The following is a 15,534-nucleotide window of genomic DNA, read 5'->3' as shown; positions in this document are numbered from 1 at the left end:
TTGTGTCACTATTTTTTCTTTGGACAAATTATTGGGGTTATTTTGTGTTTTTATAAGAAATCATTACTGCTTTTAAAAATATGTACATTTTTTTAAAAAAGTTTCAAACCGCAGCAATGAGATACTAAAAGTTTTCCCTCAACCATGGGATAATAGTTGATTTTTAAAGATTCCTTTAAATATCTTTCTCCTATTTTCTGTGCCTCTGTTTCTAGGCTTCCCTGTGTTGAATATCTATCTTCTCATTATTTGTCATGTGCATATATCACATTTGCCTTTATCATACTCATATTCATGTATGTGCCTACAGTACACACATTTTGCATAAAGTATGTAAAATGGTAGTCTATGAGGTTGGTTCTCCTGACCACATTTCATTGGGGATCTAGAAAAGAGAGGAATTTTCGGGATGCAAGAAGAAGATTGGATCAGAGGAGATACTTCCCTCCTGTTGTGGATCAGTATTTGCTCTACCTTTCAGGTGCCTTCCTCTCCCTTGGGGTCTGTTTTCCCGAGCTATGTCAGCAATACTGGTCGCTGTCCAGGCCTGACCACAACTGAGAACCAGTCAGCAGTTCCAGCGGTGGAAGCAAAATGAAACCAAAAGAAAAAGAACGAGCACCGTGAAAACAATCAAAAGGGCATCTAACTCTGGAGAAATTTCAAGACTGTACATACCTTACAGAGCCTTAATGTCCTGCAGTTCTGATTCCACCCAGTGAACAGGTGATCTCCCTTGCGCTGGTGTGATGATATAAAGTTCCCAGGTTCCTCGGCGCCACTTGTCCTGAGCTATGGTTCTCCCTGGCAAGAACACACTCGGAAAACTGGATTCTTCTCCAGCAAAAGCTTTATTGCTTCTTCAAGAGGGAAGATCCAGACCCCGGAAAATGGGGTTGCTTATATAGCCCTCAGCCATGGTGTTTCAGCACCTGATGTGGCGTGTCAGCTCCTGATTTGTTGCTCGCTCATCACCCCATTACTACACCCCGAGATGGTCAGTGACTAGATGTGAATTCACTCTCGCATCTGCGTACAAGGCTTGTTTACTAGTTAGGCACAGCGGAGGCCAGCGCCATCTTAAAATGGCGATTGTGGCGGCAAGGCTCTCCACAGTCTGTTCAGAGGTTCCAGCACTATTCTAAAGCTCTACCTGCCTGAATCGTTGATGACATTTCCTTGTGCTCCTCCTATGATGTATTAACTGTAATTTCACCACCTGTTTTTGCTCCTGAGGGTACTGGTTAGGATAGGGGAATTGTCAAAAATTTCCTCTTCATCATGTCAGTATTAAATTGTTATGTTTTGAAGAAAATTCTTTATCGAGGTTTGGTAATGAAAAAGTCAGCTGTTGAGCAAAATACTCCTTTTAAGCTTTGTCTTTGGAATGAATGTCTCTACTTTTCTTGTACACCTTATTAAGCCATTAGGAAACACAATTGTGATCAAAAACACTTCAAACACTTTCCTCTCCTCCACAATGAATGTGCTTATTCACTCACTTTTTTGGTGATGCCTATATTTGTTTGCTTTTGGTAATAGGCAAGGTTCTCTGAGAGAACAGAACCCATAAAATGTATCTGCCATTCTGAAACATTCCTATGTGTTAGTGGTAGCTATGAAGTTAAGGAGCTAAATAAAGAAAATGAACAAATGAATAGAACTTATGACACTTATAAAGGGATGTAGAGAGACACATTTTACAATCATTACAATGAAAGACAGCACCAAGCCAAGCATCTTTGTTTGGTACCCTAATCTTCAAGTGTGCCCTTGACAAAGACCAGTAGCTTTGCCTTTTGTAATTCAGAAACCAAGTTGCCAGTCAGTAGAGTCATTGATTAAGCAACCCCTTCCTTTCTAACTCCTTCCTGGATGAAGAGTTCTTACTTTTTTCTTACAAAGGAGCAAAATTTCTTACTTTTGTCAGAAAAGAACATTTTGGAATCTAAAGAACTGTGTTACTGTCAATAATACTTCATGAGACATGAGATTATTAGAATTAAATGAAGTCTTAATGACATATCAATTTCTCCCTCCCTCCCTCCCTCCCTCCCTCCCTCCCTCCCTCCCTCCCTCCTCTCTCTCTCTCTCTCTCTTTCTCTCTCTCTCTCTCTCTCTCTTTCTTTCTTTCTTTCTTGTTTTGAGACAGGATCTTTTCAAATAGACCTGGATGGCTTGAAATTTACTGTGTAGACCAGGCTGGCCTCAAACTAACAGAAATCTGCCTCTGCCTCTGCCTCTGCCTCTGCCTCTGCCTCTGCCTCTGCCTCTGCCTCTGCCTCTGCCTCTGCCTCTGCCTCTGCCTCTGCCTCTGCCTCTGCCTCTGCCTCTGCCTCTGCCTCTGCCTCTGCCTCTGCCTCTGCCTCTGCCTCTGCCTCTGCCTCTGCCTCTGCCTCTGCCTCTGCCTCTGCCTCTGCCTCTGCCTCTGCCTCTGCGGAATGCTGAGATTAAAAGTGTGAGTTACCACATTGGGCCTCAAAAGCTACCTTGATGTATATGTTTTAGGTATCACTCCCTCATGGCAGACAGAATCCAAGATTCCAAGGTGTACCAAAGAAGAGAAATCCTCCAGAAATATTTTAGGCTATCATCATCAAACTGTAGTTACAGAGGAATCTAGCTTTGGGAATTGATCAGCCATGTATTTCTCAGCATCTTTACCAAACACTAAGCTGTTGTTAAACTACACAGTCCCTATTGGCTGATTCATTCTAGTAAATACTTTTTATAAGATAGGATCTTTATAATTTCCTTGCCCTTTTTGAACCTTCTCAGCTTTGGTTCATGATATTTTGGTGGCACTGTTAGCTGTGAACTTAGTTTATTTGATTTAATTCTGTCTTATGATATTTTTAGTTTTGAATCCAGTAGGGCAATTGTTCTACAATATACTAATTTAAAATTTCTAGGAACAGAATTATCATGATTTTCTTCCACGTTTTACAATTATTCATTTATATTTGTGGCTTTTTGCCTGCATGTATGCTTGAGTACCATGTGTGTGCTTGGTACCTAAACAGGTCAGAAAATGACATCAATCCCTTGGAATAGAAGTTACATGTATGTAGTAGTGAGCTTCTGGATATAGGTAATGGAAATTAAACTCAGGTCCTCTTCAAGAGTTACAAGTGCATTTAAATGTTGAACCATGTTGCAAGATTAGTGAATCAGAATAGCTGAGATTCAGAAAAAAAATGAAAACATATGCTGGAAGGGTTGCAGGGAAAGATGAAAACTTTAGCATTGTTGGTAAGAGTGTGAACTGATGCAGAGACTAGATAAATCAATGTCGAGATGTCTCAAAACCTAAAAATAGATATGCCACATGATCCAGATACAGTACCTCTGGTCATATACCAAACAGAGCCTATACCCTACAAGTGGCCCAAGTGCAGAGAATGAAAACTGGAATGCTCAGCCCTAAGTTGGGCATAAATATCACATCTCTCCTCTATAGGATCAGGGATCATTGCATAAGAGGTGGTACAAGCATTGTTAGACAGTGCATATAAGCAGTACCATCCAGATACAACGGGGCCTCTGTTCATACCAACCCACAGTGAGAGCATGAGAGCCCCTGTAGAAGCTGAAGCCAGTCCACATCCTGATATGGAAAGTGAAGGCAGACATGGAATCCTACTTCTTGCTGAGGATCTTTTGTCAATCCATAGTTTCTGTGAAAAGGGGAATCAGTTTTCTTTATGGGTTTTGCACCTGGTAAGTTATATCTTTGTGGAAGGATCCCCATCAAAAAATATATGAATGCACATATTGGAATTGGTGGGGAACAACAATAATAAGAAGGGACACAAAGATGCCTAAGTAATAAAATGGAGGTAGATCTAGGAGGAGATGTGGGAGGGGGTTATGTTGATCAAACCCTATTGTGTGAAAATTTCAATGAACTAATAAAAACTAAAAAGTAATACCTGATCTTCAAAAGAAAGATTGTTCATGAGGAAATGCTTAGATTTTTCATTCATGAATATCAACTGTTATAATTATTTTTCCAGAGTATAGTTATTTTTAAGTCATTCTGTAAGGAAAGTTAAATGAAATATAGAAAAAAATAACAAGAGCACAAAATAAAATGTTTAGTATATGTTCTCTGTGTGTCTAAAATATTTTTTTATTTTCTACCAAAAGTATATATAATTGGGACTCTGGACAAGTCAAATTTCTTTAATGTTTAGATCAATCAATAGAGAACTATTTATACATATTCACATACATTTTAATGTAGACTCCAAAGTTTAATAAAGCCCTTATATTTTATACAATATTTTGTGGAATAATAATCAAATGATTATTCATGTGCCTGTCTATATTCTAAATACTTCATCTTATTAATTTAATTCAATCAACCTTTAACATAGTTATTTTGTATATTTCCATTTTGCTTATGTGAAGATCCATGTAATGTGCTGTCTAAATATTTGTCAGAACTGGGGTCTGATTCTTAATTTAAAAGGTCATATCAGAGACCCTATTCTACATTTCCATAGTGACAAATGAAGTTTAAAAATACATAATGAAGGTGACACCTATATAATATTTATGCTCTGATTTATCCAGGAAAGTGTTACCACATACACATAAAAGTATTTGTATAGATTTTGGTTCTACCAGCTGGTATTGAGATACAACTGAAATGACACGAAGATATGATTAGTTTTAATAAAGATTTATGTCTACTCAGTTTTTTAATAGAAAGTTTTATTTAACAACAACAACAACAACAAAGAATCAGATTTATTTTTGAAAAGAAAAGTTGGTGTCTGAACACTAAAAACTTAAATCTCCATAAGTAATTAATTACTCTTCAAAGATGGAAGTTGTTTTAAATTTGATTCAGAATTTATCTTCATTGAATTTTAAAGAGCAGAGGAGGTCAGTATTAAATGTCTCTTGCCCTGGAACAGCTTAGAGGAAGACAAATCATTTTGTACTCTAGAAACTCTGTTAACACCTGGAGGAGCCTGGGTTCTAAATGACAGCTCTTGTTAAATAGTTGCTTTTCTTTGTGGTTTCCATAGTTGCTGCACAGGTTCAAGAGCCATTTTTCCTAAGCTACATACATAATTAGTTAACTATTTTATATGTGAAATGAATTATATTGGAAAATATGTGGTAGAAAGAGCGTTTTCTTTACAAATATTGTTAAGTACATATTTTGATCAATTTATCCATCATATTATTTATTAGGTCAATAACTCACACAAGTTAAAGGTACTTGCTTATTTCTTTATCATATCTAAAACAGCCTTCCTTCTCAATCAGATAGAATTAATCTTCTCTAATCTCAATCAGATAGTACAGGTAGAATAAACTTACAGAACCACCATAAATCAGTTTGTTTTCTTTTATCATTACACAAATTAATCTTTCATAATGGATATCAAGCATCCACATGACACAGCTCTTTCAGCATTCAGCTAGTACTTGCCCCCCCCAAATTGGAGTCTGTTCATTAAATTTTTGTAAAACTTTTTTTAAATTGAAAATAGATTCTTCTCTCATACAAAACAACCTGACCACAGTTTCTCCTCTCTCCCCTCTTCCCAGTCTCTTTCCATTCCCCCTCCCCCAGATCCACACACTCACTGTTTCCCTTCAGAAGAAGGGCAGGCTTCCAAAAGATAGTAACTAAACACAACGAAACAAAATACATTGAGCTAATGCAATCACACTGGGCTGGACAAGGCAACCAAACAGTAAATAAAGTGTCTCAAGAGTAGGGAAAAGAATCAAGACACAACCCCACAGTTAGAGGTCTCACAAAACACCCATCAGGCCCCGTGTTTGCCTCTTCAGTCTCTTTGAGCCCATATGAGTGAGTCCTGCTTATTGATTCAGTCAGCCATATTCTCCTGGTGTCCTCCATCCCCTCTGACTTCCACAATAGTTCTGCTATCTTTTCTGAAAGACAACCCACACTCCAAGGGAAAGAACCTAATAGAAACCTCCAATTAGATGCTTTCTGCATAGCATCTGGCCGTGGGTCTCTGCATCCACTCCCATCTGCTGTTAAAGGAAGTCTCTCAGATAACGAATGGACAAGGCACTGAGCTAAGAGCATCAGCTAGTTCTTAGGATGATTTTAAATTTAAGTCATATTAATATAGATTCACATGTTGTCTTTTTATATCAATAAAAATGGTCAGCTCCCACTTGAAAAAATGTTCAACATCCTTAATCATCAGGGAAATGCAAATCAAAACAACCCTGAAATTCCACCTCACACCAGTCAGAATGGCTAAGATCAAAAATTCAGGTGACAGCAGATGCTGGCGAGGATGTGGAGAAAGAGGAACACTCCTCCATTGTTGGTGGGATTGCAAGCTTGTACAACCACTCTGGAAATCAGTCTGGCAGTTCCTCAGAAAATTGGACATAGTACTACCGGAGGATCCAGCAATACCTCTCCTGGGCATATATCCAGAAGATGTCCCAACCGGTAAGAAGGACACATGCTCCACTATGTTCATAGCAGCCTTATTTATAATAGCCAGAAGCTGGAAAGAACCCAGATGTCCCTCAACAGAGGAATGGATACAGAAATTATGGTACATCTACACAATGGAGTACTACTCAGCTATTAAAAAGAATGAATTTATGAAATTCCTAGCCAAATGGATGGACCTGGAGGGCATCATCTTGAGTGAGGTAACACAATCACAAAGGAACTCACACAATATGTATTCACTGATAAGTGGATATTAGCCCAAAACTTAGGATATCCAAGATATAAGATACAATTTGCTAAACGCATGAAACTCAAGAAGAATGAAGACCAAAATGTGGACACTGTGCCCCTTCTTAGAATTGGGAACAAAACACCCATGGAAGGAGTTACAGAGACAAAGCTTGGAGCTGTGATGAAAGGATGGACCATCTAGAGACTGCCGTATCCAGGGATTCATCCCATAGTCAGCTTCTAAACGCGGACACCATTGCATACACTAGCAAGATTTTGCTGAAAGGACCCAAAGATAGCTGTCTCTTGTGAGACTATGCAGGGGCCTAGCAAACACAGGAGTGGATGCTCACAGTCAGCTATTGGATGTATCACAGGGCTCCCAATGGAGAAGCTAGAGAAAGTACCCAAGGAGCTAAAGGGATCTGCAACCCTATAGTTGGAACAACATTATGAACTAACCAGTACCCCGGAGCTCTTGTCTCTAGCTGCATATGTATCGAAAGATGGCCTATTCGGCCATCACTGGAAAGAGAGGCCCATTGGACTTGCAAACTTTATATGCCCCAATATAGGGGAATGCCAGGGCCAAAAGAATGGGAATGGGTGGGTAGGGAATTGGGGGGCGCTATGGGGGACTTTTGGGATAGCATTGGAAATGTAATTGAGGAAAATATGTAATAAAAAATATTAAAAAGAAAAAAAGAAAAAAAATGGTCAGCTCCAAAACCAACTAGATTTTTGGTCTCCTGAAAGAAGAGTTCTGAGCCCCACGGGAAGACCTGTTTATCCAGTAGATATGTGACATGGGTTAGTCCTGGAAATCTTATGGGATTTTGTTTGTTTTCTTTTTTATCTCACAGTGCTTTTGATAGTCAGTATTTATAGGATAATCAAGTTTGTTTTAAAATCAAATATACCTATGCTAAAACCAATTTTGCTGTGTCCTACATATATAGGACATATATTGTTGAACAATAATGAATATTTCTGTCCCTATGATGCTCTATCTCTTTAACTCTAAAATATATAATAAAATCAGTTGTCATTATAACGTGTGATACCGTCTATTAAAAGCTATGTATGATATTCAGCTAGCACAAAAATATATGTCATTTATTCAAGAAATATGAAGGCTTTCTGCCCTGAAGCTGTATCATTCTCCCTTGTCTGCAAATGAAATTAATCTACTTATTTCTAGTCTAGAAGTTTCATTTGCAAAGCTTAATTAAGATGCAATTTCAACTAATTTCAAAGAAAAAAATGTGCACTTGTATACAGTAGAGTAATGAATTAGCATTTTCCACCTCTATATAATGAATGATACATGAAAAATTGAGGACCCTGAAATGAAACTGCAGAGCCCAAGTCTTGCCTCTGCCAGATTATACAAGCCTTTATCCACTGAAACTACTTTGCCTTCTTAAGTTTAAGGAATGCATTTTTCTGGCACTACAGACAAAATCAGAGAAGAAATAATTCACTGTGCCCCTAACAGCAGTCAGCTCTCTTGTACACAGTGATGTAGTACTCAAATATGAATGAGCAATTGATTTACCAAATATGTTTTGACTAGGTTGTGCTATGCCGTGGTCGCTGGGGGGAAAGCCACTGTCAAGATGAATTTCTTGAAGCAAAAAATATGATAAGATAAATGGATTGCTAAACTGGTCCTCTCTATACCTCCAGCTGTCCTGACACATTTAATATATCAGACAATCCCAGGAAAAGAGATGATATTTCTCCGAGGATGCACTGAATCTGTCTTAAATAAATCAGCATATTTTGCCCATACAAGATTATTTTGTTTAAATTTGTTGTTATTGTTGCAGTATTAAAGACTGAACCCTAGGCCTTGAGCATGCCAGTCAGGTACTTTATTACTGAGCTACATCCCCAGACCAATGCAAGTTCCACTGTCATGCTTCTCTCTGTTAATTTTAGTGTCACAGAGGAAACTGAAAGTTAGGTAGTATTGAATGTAGTGATATTTACATGCAGCTATGGCCATCTTTGTAGTTCAATATATTTGTCCCACTTTGGGTTTTTTGAAAACTTATAATAGGTTATAATCAGGGATTTTAGATCATATTAACCTTTATTAGTAATTCAATGACAAATATTTACATACAATAGACATCTGAATATCTCTGATAAGTAAATTCTTTCTTCTCTCCATCTAATATCTCTACTAGTTAGTGTAACAGGCCAATAGACAAACTTATGTTCAAATTTCAGGCATCAAAGTCATAAACAGTCATTATTTTCTAGAGGTATTCTGAAATTCCAAGTACCTCTAAATTATTCTGAAAGAGCAAATGAATTTAACTGCTTAAAATAGTTTTCTCTCATAAGGATTTTAAATAAGTAAATACAATAATAAAGGTTACTTTGTGGAGTAGAATAACCAAGACCTCAAAACTGACTATTTATAAACCCCCACTTCTAAGTCATTTTTCTGGCTTGACATTATATAGGGCAGTGACTCTCAACCCATGGGTTATATCTCCTTGGAAGGTCACATATAAGATATACTGCCTATCAGATATTTATGTTACAATTCATCACAGTAACAAAATTTCAGCTATGGATTAATAATGAAATAATTTTATGGTCCGGGACCACAAAATGAGAAACTGTATTAAAGGTTTGCAGCATTAAGAAGGTTGAGAACCATGGATACAGGACCTTTCTGTTTACCCACAATTGCACTCAAACTGAAGATCCCTTCCTAAGCTTACTGAGTAGTGAGATTATAGGCCTTGCCATCACACCTGGCCAGGTGGAAATTCTTCTGAGAATTCAAGCAAAACTTAGCGTAGTCTGAAGCTTTCCTTATAAGCTAAGTGCTAAATTTCTCAGAATTTTAAATAAATGCTATTGTTTATTCATACGCAAATTATAAAGAAATTATTCAAAACGGGAGAAGTGATAGATGACATAGTTATCTCCAGATTTGAATATTATCACACATAAATCATGCCAAGTGTTTTGAAGCACCTCATATTGAGTAGGACAGAGAAATTTATGAGAGTACAGTAATGATGATAGTTTATTTCTGCAAACACTTGTTAAGTTTTTATATGATGAACTTGAGAGACTTAAAGATTGACAAAGGTGTGATCCTGAGAGCTTCCCTGCAGAAGGTACATCACCAAAGAATGCTTAAGAAAAAGAGCTAGGCAGACAAACAGAAATGACCTGTTAGATAAAGGATTCTGTGGGATGAAGCATAAGGTTCATGATAAGGAAAAACAAAGTCTCCATGGATAATATGGAGAAGGGCTGTGTAAAAACCTGATTAACTGTTAATAATTTGTGACACTAATAAAAAGGTTTAGCACTATGTATATACTTACTTTGCATTATCTATTTGAAAATCATGGTAACACTGGGTGTAGGTGATGACATCATCGTAATAATTATGTACCAAGGATGCAGGGAAACAAAGAGGTCAAGCAGTCTGGTGGAGAAAAAACTTTAATCTCTACAATTTATTGTAGTTCATGATATTGTGGCTTGATTTTTTTCTTAACTATGTATGATATAAACATTCAAAAATGTGAACATTAAAATAATTAATTGGAACAATTTTTGCCAGACTCTAATAGAATGGATAATGTTGAAATAGTGTTCACTATGTGAGGAACACCTCACCAAGAAATTTGATCACTATAAAAAATAAACATTGAAGACTTTAGAGGAATATAATGCAATGTGCAATGACATAAAAGCAATATTTTGGAATATATTTGGAAAGTTATAAATTGGATAAAAGTAAGTATCTTAAGAGAAGGAAATAACTTATGAAGTTGTTTTTATAATATAGTCCTGTCATCCTAAAATGGGGAAAAGAAATAATTAATAGGGGATAATGTAAAGTAGAATAGATGTGATTCACTAATGAGTCAAGACTCTGTGATGGTTAATATTGACTAACAATTTGCTAATATCTTAACAAATCTTAGATATAAGTCCTTGTGCATGCCTGCCAAGAATGATCTAGGTTAGGTTAGCCTCCGGGAGTTCCTGTGAGACATTATCTAGATTAAGTCATCCTCTTGCATACCAATGGGGAATTGTCTTTATTAGGTTAATTTAAGTAGAAACACTGCACATCATGAGTTGCATCATTATACGAGCTATGGTCCTGGATTGAATAATAATAAAAAAAAAGTCAAGGTCATTTTGATTTTTATTTCCCTGATGGCTAAGGATGTAGAACAGTGTTTTAAGTGCTTATTGACCACTTGTGATTCCTCTGTTGAGAATTCTATGTTTAGATTTGTACCCCGTATTTTTTTAACTAATTTTTTTATTTTTAAATTTAATTTTATTTGTAATTCATATTTTGGAGATCTTTTCAAAAAGAATTTTTATTAGATATTTTCTTCATTTATATTTCAAATGCTATCCCGAAAGTCCACTATACCCTCCCCCTGCCCTGCTCCCCAAGCCACCCACGCCTGATTTCTGGCCCTGGCATTCCCCTGTTCTGGGGCATATGATCTTCACAAGACCAAGGGCCTCTCCTGCGATTGATGGATGATGATGATGACTAGACCATCCTCTGCTACATATGCAACTAGAGACACAAGCTCTGGGGGGGTGGGGGTACTGGTTAGCTCATATTGTTGTTCCTCCTATAGGGTTGCAGGCCCCTTTAGCTCCTTGGGTACTTTCTCTAGCTCCTTCATTGTGGGCCCTGTGTTCCATCCAACAGATGACTGTGAGCATCCACTTTTGTATTTGCCAGGCACTGGCATAGCCTCATAAGAGATAGGTATATCAGGGTCCTGTCAGCAAAATCTTGCTGGCATATGCATTAGTGTCTGGTAGTTGTTTATGGGATGGGTCCCCAGGTGGGGCAGTCTCTGGATGGTCATTCCTTCCTTCTCAGCTCCGAACTTTGTCTCTGTAATAACTTCCATGAGTGTTTACACAATGTAGTACTACTCAGCTTTTAAAAACAATGAATTCATAAAATTCTTAGGCAAAAGGATCTGGAGGATATCATCCTGAGTGAGGTAACCCAATCACAAAAGAACACTCAAGATATGTACTCACTTATAAGTAGAAATTAGCCCAGAAACTTCGAATACCCAGGATGCAATTTGCAAAACACATGAAACTCAAGAAGAAGGAAGACCAAAGTGTACCCTGTTTTTTATTAGATTATTTGGTTTGTTGATTCTAGGTTTTTTTTTCTTTAAATATATTTTGAATATTAGCCCTCTGTTAAATAGGGGGTAGGTGGAGATCTTTTCCCATTCTGTAGACTGCTGTTTTGTCCTCTTGGTGGTGCCCTTTGCCTTACAGAAGCTTTTCAGTTTCATGAGGTCTCATTTATTGATTGTTGATCTTAGTGTCTATACAATTAGTGTTCTGTTCAGGAAGTTGACTCCTTTGCTAATGCATTCAAGATTGTCCCCACTTTCTCTTTAATCATGTTTAATGTATCTGGTTTTATGTTGGCCCACTTGGACTTGAGTTTTGTTCATGGTGATATATATGAATATATTTACATCCTTCTACATGCAGACATCCAGTTAGATTAGCACCATTTGTTTAAAATGCTTTCTTTTACCTTTGTATAATGGCTTCTTTTTCAAAAATAAAGTGCATAATTCCATTGATCAACCTGTCTGCTTTTATGCCAATACCATGTAATTTTTATTACTATTACTCTATATTTCATTTTGAAATCAGGGATGATGATACTTGTAGAAGTTCTTTTACTGTATGGAATTGTTTTAGCTATTCTGTATTTTTTCCTCCCTAAATAACTCTTAGATACCATATTACACCTGTCAGAATGGCTAACATAAACACAATGACAGCACATTCTGGCAAAAGTATGGCACAAGGGAAACACTCCTCCATAGCCCATGGAAGGGGAATACAGTACAACCACTTTGAGAATCGATAGGACAATTTCCCAGAAAAATCCTCTTCTTTTTCTTCTTCATCTTCCTTTTACCAAAGTCTTGGTATAGAATTAATGCTCAATTGCCAGTGAATGACATAGTAAATGAGTAAAAAATATAAATGAGAAAAATGAGTTGTAAAACATCTATATTTTTTAGTTTAAATAAAGCAAGAGAAGAGTTGCTTTGAAACTAGAGCCTAAAGCCAAACAACTTAGTCCATAATTACTAGAGCCTACTGACACATTGTTCTCATCTCATAAGCTATAAAAATGTGTATTTTATAAGTCTAATCTATTAATTCACTATGTTGGATTACTGGTCAATGATCTTTTATGATTATTTAGTTAACATTTCTACTTAGGGTTGAGAAGATGGCTTAATAGGTAAAGGTGTTTGTTACCTGATGACCTAATCTTAATCTCCAGAGCTTACAAGGTTGAAGAAGAGAACTGACTCTACCAGGTTTCTGTCCTCCATACTGTCCTACAGTACATGTGCGCACACATAAACACACACAGTCCCACAGCCCCACACATACAAATATACACATATGAACATACACACACAACACACACAAAAAACACATATTGAGCCACACATACAAACCCACACATATGCACACAAATACATACACACACACACAAACACACACACACACACACACACACACACACCACACACATATAAATCCCAAATAAGTAAATAGAAGTAAAATACTTAAAATTAGAATATCAGTCTATGTTACTGAATTTAAATAATATTTGTCACATAATACTATTATTTATAATAATGGTCAGAGACTTTGACACACTTATGGACACTTGATCATTGATAAAGAATCCAAAAATATACAATGGAAAAAAAGCATCTTCAATAAATAGTGCTGGCAGTTGGTATGTAGGAAAATGAAAATAGACCCATATTTAGCACCTTGCACAAAGCTCAAGTCCAAGTGGATCAAGAACCTCAACATAAAACCGGATACACTAAATCTAAGAGAAGAGGAGTGGGAAAGAGCCTTGGATTCATTGGCAAAGGGGAAAATTTCCTAAACAGCACTCAAATGGCTCAGGTTCCAAGATCAAGAATTGATAAGTGGGAAATCCTGAAACTGGAAAGCTTCTATAAGGCAAAGGACATAGTCAATAGGACAAATCAGCAACCTACAGATTGGGAAAAATATCTTCACTAATCCCCCACCCAAAGAGGGCTATTATCCAAGATATATATGAACTCAAGAAGCTAACCTCCAAAAATCCAAACAACCCAACCAAAGAATGAGAAGTAGAACTAAACAGAGAATTCACAAGAGGAATCTTGAATGGCTGAGAGGCACCAAAAGAAATGTTCAAAGTCCTCAGTCATAAGAGAAATGTAAATCAAAATGACCCTGAAATTCCACCTAACACCAATCAGAATGGCTAAGATCAAAAACTCAGGTGACAGCACAGGTTGGAGAGGACATTCAGAGAGAGGAACAGTCCTCCATTGCTGGTGGGATTGCAAACTTGTACAACTACTCTGGAAATCAATCTGGAGGTTCCTCAAAAACATGGAAATAGATCTACCTGAAGACCCAGCTATATCACTCCTGGGCATATAGTCAAAAGATGTCCCACCATGCCACAGGGGCACATGTTCCACTATATTCATATTGGCCTTGTTTGTCATAGCCAGAAGCTGGAAACAACCCAGATGTCCCACAACAGAAGAATGGACACAGAAAATGTGGTTCATTTGCACAATGCAATATTACTCAGCTATTAAGAACAAGGATATCCTGAGTTTTTCAGGCAAATGGATTGAACTTGAAAATATCATCCTGAGTGAAGTAACTCAGACCCAAAATGATCTTCAAAAATGGTTCGTGGTCACTAATAATAAGTTGATATTAGCCAAAAAAGTACAGAATACCCAGGACACAATCCATAGAACTCAAAATGTTTAACAAGCCAAATGGCCCAAGTGAGGATACTTCAATTCTACTTGGGAGGGAGGAGAAAGCAGAGGGCAGAGGGAGTAAGTGAACTGGGTGGGAGAGGAGAAGGGTAGAGGCAGAGAAAAAGGGAAACATGATCAGGCATTGGAAGGGGGGGGGGATACCAGAAGTTAAGCCCCAAGGGCCAGCAGAATGAATGGAGATATAAAACCTCGGAAGGTGGGAGGTGGGAGGTTGGGGATGTCTTGAAGGTACCAGACACCTGGGAGGTGAGAGAATCTCAGACTCAAAGGGAGGGACCTTGGATGAGATGCCCAACAGTGGGAAGAGGGAGCTTGTGGAGTTCACCTCCAGTAGAAAGACAGGGAATTGGGTGGAGGAATGCCGTTGCCATCCCAGGGTCAGGAACTCTGACACAGGCTTGTTCCTGTCTGGGAGAACTGCAAGGACAAAAATGGAGAAGAGATTGGGGGAAAGGAGGTCCAGTGACCGATCCCAAATTGGGACCCATCTCAGGGGTTACGGGGGTCTCCAGGACCTGACACTATTACGGATGCTGTGGTGTACCTACAGAAAGGAGGCTAGCATGGCTGCCCTGAGAGGCCCAACCAGCAGCTGGCCGAGATGGAGGCAGGTACTTGCACTCAGTCAATGATCTGAAGTCGGCCACTCCTGGGGCTGAGTTGGGGAATGGCTGAAAGAAGTTGAGGAGGAGGGAGACCCCATGGGAAGACCAGCAGTCTCCAGAACCTGGACCTTCAGATCTTTCAGACACTGAGCCACCAATCAGGGTGCATACAATGACTGGTCTGAGGCCCCCAACATATATACAGCAGAGGAGTGCCTGGTCTGACTTAAATGAGAAAAAAACGCATCTTGCCCTTGAGAGACTTGGGGCATCAGGGAGTGTGGAGGTCTGGTGGGGTGTGTGCATATGAGGGTGGGGTTGTGGGGACATCTTCTTG

Source organism: Mus caroli, unplaced genomic scaffold (genome assembly GCF_978045245.1).
Source record: "Mus caroli unplaced genomic scaffold, Mus_caroli_1 scaffold_2, whole genome shotgun sequence".
Taxonomy (NCBI): domain Eukaryota; kingdom Metazoa; phylum Chordata; class Mammalia; order Rodentia; family Muridae; genus Mus; species Mus caroli.
Note: the sequence above shows the minus strand (reverse complement) of the source record.